We start from the raw sequence: 7,640 nt of genomic DNA, 5'->3' as shown, positions 1-7,640 counted from the left end.
CGCAGGTAATCAGCCGGTCAAGTGGTACGAAATGTCCGTGGTACGAAATGTCCTAGAACCGTGTACTGTACCATAGCTCACTGTATGTCTCGCTGCAGCGGAAGCTCGGCTCTCCGCGTGTCCAGTGAGCCGATAAGGAGGAGTGTGTTTCTTGTGTCTCACTGAGCCGCGCTCGTTCACGATTCTTTCGATGTGCCATGATTCATTGTCTCACTGCAGCGGAAGCTCGGCTCCCCGTCAACGTCCAGTGAATGCGTCACTCAGCACTGTCCGCAGGGAGCATGCTGAATCGTGTGCCGTGAGCTGGCCGTTCCTGTGAATCGATTCACTCGGACACTTGAATGAATCGATACACTGCTTCGAATCATGCATTCAGTAGCCAAGACTATTGTGGTGAAGAGGGATCTTCGAAGGCTAAGGGAGAAAAGGCCTACAGAAAACAGCAGGCTTAGAGGCTTAGGTGGCAGTCCCACCACCAAGCTCGGGTTGCTGAGGGCTAATAACTCGCACAGTCTTAAATATAAACCGAAGTGAAACACAACCGGATGGATAATAAGTTGGCATGAAACGAAAAACGAGAATGGGGTTTTGGAATGTCAGAACCCTGAGAGAGAGAGCAGTAAATTGAAGCAAGTGGCTAAAGTGATGGAGGAATAGAGGCTGGATATCCTTGGATTGAGTTAAGTACGGTAGCCAGACTTTGGAGAAATACACACTCTTAATTGGCGCACATTCCTTTATTCTGGGCAAATGGGGGAGGATACAGAACATAGAGAAGGTGTAGGATTGTTATTGAATGAAACCGCAAAGAGGAGCCTCCTTGATTGGAAACCCGCTCAGAAAGACTGATGAAATGAAATGGCGTATGGCTTTTAGCGCCGGGTGTGTCCGAGGAACGTTCGGCTCGCCAAATGCAGGTCTTTTGATTTGACTCCCGTAGACGACCTGCGCGTCGTGATGAGAATGAAATGATGAAGACGACACATACACCCAGCCCCCGTGCCAGTGAAATTAACCAATGACGGTTAAAATTCCCGACCCTGCCGGGAACCGAATCCGGGACCCCTGTGACCAAAGGCCAACACGCTAACCATTTAGCCATGGAGGCAGACTAGAAAGACTGATGACAGCTCGATTCAAGATCCGGGTTAGCAATGTGACCGTGATCCAGTGTTATGCTCCCACAGAAATGTCAGATTAAAAAAAAAAAACACGTTATTCTACTGCCAGCTAAATGAGATTATTAAGAGAGTGAAAAAGAGGGATATTATTATTGTGATGGGGGATTTAAATGCGATGGTTGGGTCTAAGAATGAAGGGCTGGAACAAATTATAGGAGTGCATGGAGTTGGTGATTGTAACAAAAATGGGGAGCTTTTCATTGATTTCAGGACTAGCCATGATTTGGTAGTGGGTGGTACTTTATTCCCTCATAAACGATGTCATAAGATTACATGGGTGTCGCCAGATCATGTTACAGAAAACCAGATAGACCACATCGTTGTAAGGAGAAAGTTTAGAAGATCAATGACTGATGTTAGAAATAAAAAAGAGGGGCAGATATTGGAAGTGATCATCACTTGGTAGTTGCAGAGTTTAGAATGAAAATTGTGGCAAGTGGAAGGAAATTCGAAAGGCGAAATAAGAAACTTGATTTACGTAAATTGCAAGATGAAAGCAAAAGGAAAGAATTCCAGATAGAATTAAGAAACCGCTTTGAAGCTCTTGCTGTTGAACCAGAACGCATGATGGACGTTGAATTACCACGGAAGAAAGTTAAGAACACATATTTAGAAGTGAGAAGGTACTTAGATTTCACAATTATCTCAAGAAGGAATGGATGTCTGATGGTACTGAACCCTTGAACTTACCATTCCATCGTTGGTCGGCCACGGCTGCTACAGTAGAACAATCTAGAAATCTTAAATCATGGGTCGTTGCGGGAATAAATTCGGTCACGATCTTAACCAAACGATGGGGTTCAGAAGAGAGCCTAACTACTTGAAATGAGGAGCAAAATGTGCTTACTAACTTTTATTAAATCGAAATAGCACGACCACATTATTAATTTAATATACATTCTTGAAATAAAAAAATGAATTTTTTATTTTTGAATGTTTCAAACACAGTCACATTGCATAGCGTTGATTTGTTTCTTACAATATCGAAGAGTTGCTTCGGAGAAGTTAGTACATTAGTGGACAGCGAAACTGAAAAACTGAAAAAGGGAAGACCTGAAAACCGGACACCTATTATCCAAACGAGAACTGAGAGTTAATCCACACGATCCGTGGAAAATCTGACTTTCAACAAGTAGAACGCCTGATTTTCTCTCAATTAAGGTTATCCACCAGTCGAATACCCTTACGGATACGGAACACCCGCCGAATGGACCCTTAATCGAACCAAATTGACTATCAGTTGCTTTAGATAGGTTGCGAAATATTATGGGAAAGCATGGTGTTCACTACGAGTTAACAGCATCATTCACAATTGAACTAAAATTCCACCATGTATTTGTCATTCATGACACCCTTAAGTGATAAGGTAATCCCGATGCTAAATGTGCATCACCCAAAACAGCTGTTCGGAAGGAACCAACAACAACATGATCCGTGAGCATCTTACGTTAAGTCGTTCTAAAGGAACAAAACTGCGAAATGCAGGAAACACTTATTCATCATGCATTTAGAAGAAATGCCAAACACTGAAGTTAATTAAAAAGTGGAAAGTCACTTGAAAAGTATTATTATCGAACCGATTTTCAGGTTAGAAATGGTTTGTTACGCTTAATAAAATTACCAGTCCACATTGAAAAATATTACAACTTTAAGGAATTCTTTCCCTTGGAAAACAATGACTACCATTACAGATCTATCTATTTAGTCTGTCCCAACACACTACTTATAAGGTGATTACTTAATTAAATTCAACTACGAATAAAATGACAGTACGACAAAGATTGAAAATAAAATAGTATTACTGGCTGACGAATCGAAACCGCATTCGCAACTCAAGTCTCACACTAATACATTGAGTGTCAATATGCACACTATCAAAACGAAACGGACGTCAGAACGACAAAACAATTAAGTCCGTAAAATAAAATAACATATCGAAATCATTAAAGCTCAACACGCACGGAGAATTACAGTAAAAATATTTACTCTCCATCAGGTCGATATCCAACATTTGGGCAACCCTCATTCGCCGATAGCGGCCCCGTTATCTTAAGGAACACCAACAGCTGTTGGAGCTACGCACTAGTTGGCCTCATCATAACCGATCTGACCCTCTTCATGATTTATATTTTACTGTAGGTGCTACCTTCGTCCAGGCCACTTCGCAAAAACAAAAGAAACATCTAATCTGAGACTTGAGTGTGTACAGCTGACAGCCCAGACCTATCGTCGGGCTCACTTAAAATCTGTACATCCTAACACTAATCTCTATGTACATGATACCTTCCAAATTCTATCGTCGGGCGTGAACTAGGACGTCTCATCATCAGTAACTCCAAGGATAACATGTGACGTCCTAAATCTATCGTCGGGCGTCAAAAATGGGTCGTACTACGCATCCCTTAACATATCAGGCGAACTAGCAATTTCAAACAAACTCTGACATTTCAATACTAAACCTGGTCAGACTAATAACACACAACGGAACAACGTCTCTTACTATTAAATGAATGCAAGTCGAAAAATACAGTAAGTCTCTACCTCGTTACAATACGTGGACTCGAAAATAAATATACGTGACGAACAATTCTCCACCTCAAACACAATCTCAGCATGTGCACTGAAGTTTAGGGAAGCAAATGATAATTCCCAACACACGTCTACCATTTAGTGGATGCCTTCAAAATAATAATCATCACTACCGCATTAGAACTCTCAAATCGCCTATCGTCAATTCCAACTATTTATCAATGACATATCCAGTGAACGAAATTCAATACAACACCAACCATGTGTCCTAAATGCTCTTTTATCCTTGAGGTCACACTATCTTAATATTCATACGGGCTTTACGTAACAAATCACTGAACGTTTACTACCAAGATTTTTAACCTTTTACTAGAGTCGTTTTCACTTGGGATCTTACTAGAAATCTACGGTGCTTCACACAATAGTCGTCTCAAATTTCGGATTGGTAGCGGAAAACACTACAGCCTGTCTCAATACAGCCTGTTTCCTAATTACTTCCTCGGCAAAATATAGCCTGTCTCAAACTCATTCTCCTCGCCTTATTCAAGCGGTATCACTTAAAATCCAGGCTTCATTTCATCTTCAATATTCCTATCCCTCTCATCTCCACATAAATATAAATTCTTCGCTCTCAATCCCTTTTCCTTATATTTCCAAGACCCTTTTTCATCATTCAATCCTCCGGTGAAAACAACAACCACTATAAAACACATCTCTGACTTTACTGTTATTACGACTTTCGGACCTCGAGAATCCAAGAACACACCGCGATTTTTCGTATCATTGATATACACGATGTCCCAAAATTCTACTTCGCATGAATAAATGCAACTCTATCGAATTTTCTTTGGATGCCTGCGATCCTTGTAAAACATACAGGTTAAATGCACCTTTTAACATAGAACAATTCCTTTATCCCGCGGTAGACATTATTATTATTATTATTATTATTATTATTATTATTATTATTATTATTATTAATATCGACAAACATTTCCGAATTCAACTGATATTTGAAATTAAGATATTCGCCACGACTAATTTACACTTATAACTTTCCACAATTCCACGCTTTGGACCATATCTCATCGAACATTAACACCAAATTTTAAACGTTGCATTTTACAGTTACTTGACGTGAAATTTACACACTAAAATTTTCACACGCTGACCAAAAATTACAACACCTTTCGCCTGATAATTACAAATATCAACCCGACAATCATCTTGGAAAATTTGTTGGGACAGAACAATGAAATCTAACTACAACATAATACAAATATAGACAGAACTGCACATGGCGTCATTCCCAGTATTCTGGCTACATCGTCGCCAGCTGACCTCGTGCTTTTAGCCGTACATTTTCACAAATAACATTATCTTTTCCAACATCTCACTCTTACAAACACTGCCTTTTTCACACGATACAAAAATTACCACACAAATCACGCACTTTCCTCTATAATTTACACCACGAACATCCCTCGTTCTGCAGTCAACTGCGACTGTCTGGCTCGTTCCCAGAGTTGTCTCTCTCTGTTACTCCAATAAAACAGGTGTTCAACAGATAAAGGGAGCAGAACTACTCTGAACAGCTTCCCCAACTCTCTTACCACTTTCAAACGTACATGAGATGATATAATAAAATCTGCTGTGTATATTTTAACAAACGCCTACACTTTCAAAGTTCGTCGGCAAACGTTCAGAACTTTTTCAATCACCTTCTCTTCCTAACCGAGTATGTGGACCTCAGCCACGGACATGTATTTAGTTATTTGTAGATCAATCTGGCGCAATTTTCCACTGACGACGGGCGGAAGCTCCCGCGGCTTCAAGATCCAGATCGACACTGAAAAATATACGGTGGGGGGTTCCTTTTATAATCTCAGGAGGGACGCTACCCACACTATTAAGCTTGACTGCGTAATCTGCCAATTTTGCGTCCAATAGACCGATTTTGATGAGACTTGTCCCATACTTCCGGACAGGCTTGTAGTTATTTTAGATGTTAATCTTATAATTTTACCACACTCACAACAGGGGAAATAAATTATTTCTGCCCGTGCGTTTTGCGCGTTTTCTTCATCCATTGACCTTGGCACGTGTAGCTAGTTCACTGATCTGACGCTGACATGTACTTAGTCTTAACTGCATTTATGTTTTTCCCTGGGGGCTCTGTCTTCACGTAGGGTTTACGAATAATTTAACTTATTTATTTCTTTATTTGCTGTATTGCCAAAATCCCTCGTTATATAGAATTCCATGAATTTAAAGAATTATCGGGCGCTCGAGGTCCGCCGAGATGTCACGGTATTTCACGAGCTTGCCGTGAGTGAGATCATTCCCTCGCGACATCGGGGCTCTTAGGAGCGCAACATGGCTGCCCTCAAAAATAAAAGTAACTTGTTGATACCAAATAAATATGGAGAAAAAATATTTTTCTCACCGTAGAATTATGGGTTCAGTACTTAGAAAAAAGTAGAGGCTAGGAAGCTAGTTAAGGCAAAGATTAATATGTGTAAAACAAGAAAACAGAAAACCGCAGCACAAAAGGAATGTGTGGAAACTCATAAGAGTGAGAAGAAAAGCGTAAGAAAGGATCATATACAGTGGGTAGATGAACAAGTACGAATGGCAGAAGGGGCATCAGCAAGGGGAGATGCTATTTTTTTTGCTAGTTGCTTTACGTCGCACCGACACAGATAGGTCTTATGGCGACGATGGGACAAGGAACGGCTAGGAGTTGGAAGGAAGCGACCGTGGCCTTAATTAAGCCACAGTCCCAGCATTTGCCTGGTGTGAAAATGGGAAACCACGGAAAACCATTTTCAGGGCTGCCGATAGTGGGGTTCGAACCTACTATCTCCCGAATACTGGCCGCACTTAAGCGACTGCAGTTATCGAGCTCGGTGAAGGGGAGATGCTAAGGAATTGTATAGTACAGTATCACAAAGAAACTGTCAAGGGGAGGATTTAACAGTAATAAACCCGTTAGAAACAAGAGAGGTGAACTACTGACCACCCGGAAAGAATAGTTACAGAGATGGAAGGAACATTTCTCAGAGTTGCTCAATAGAGACAGAAATATAACTGTAGAACAGAATGGTAACCAACAAACCAGTAGATAGTGACCCGAGAATAAATTTGCATCCTCCAACCTGTTCAGAAAAAGAGAAGGCCTTGAAACAGATAAGAACTGGAAAAGCACCAGGTACGGATAATATCGCGCCAGAAATGTTTAAAGCAGATATTGAAACCTCGAAAAAATGATTGCAACCCCTGTTTGAAAGGATTTGGAATGAAGAAGAGCTACCAGCTGAATGGAAGAAAGGCGTGATTGTTAAGATACCAAAGAAATGGGATATTACTAAGGGTGACAATTGGAGGGGAATTACATTCTTGTCGGTTCCAAGAAAGGTGCTTTCAAAGATCATTTTAGAGCGGGGGAAGGATGTTGTGGAATTGCACCTTAGAAGGGAGCAGGCTGGTTTTCGTAAACACCGTAGCTGTATCGATCTCATAACACTCTGAGAATTATCTTGGAACAAAGTACAGAATGGCAGAACATCCTCTACTTGACTTTCATTGATTTTGAGAAGGCCTTCGACTCTGTAAATAGAAGGGTTATGTGGCAAACACTTGAAGAATATGGTATACCGCGAAAGATCCTGAATCTTAAAAGGGATATGTACGAGGGTTATAAATGTCAGGTTCTGCATATGGGAGATCTTACTGACCCAATGGATATGACCTTGGGAGTTCGACAGGGCTGTATTCTTTCTCCGACGCTTTTCCTACCTGTGTTTGGTAGTGTGTTGAGGAGAGCGTATCGTGATAGGAAAAAGGGGATCCAGTGGGGCTTACAAGATAGGTTAGAAGACCTTGTTTTTGCAGATGACATCTGCCTACTGGCTCAACGGTTCAGAGATA

This window comes from Anabrus simplex, chromosome 3 (assembly GCF_040414725.1).
Source record: "Anabrus simplex isolate iqAnaSimp1 chromosome 3, ASM4041472v1, whole genome shotgun sequence".
NCBI lineage: Eukaryota > Metazoa > Arthropoda > Insecta > Orthoptera > Tettigoniidae > Anabrus > Anabrus simplex.
The sequence above is the reverse complement of the archived record's forward strand: the minus strand, read 5'-3'. Positions refer to the sequence as shown.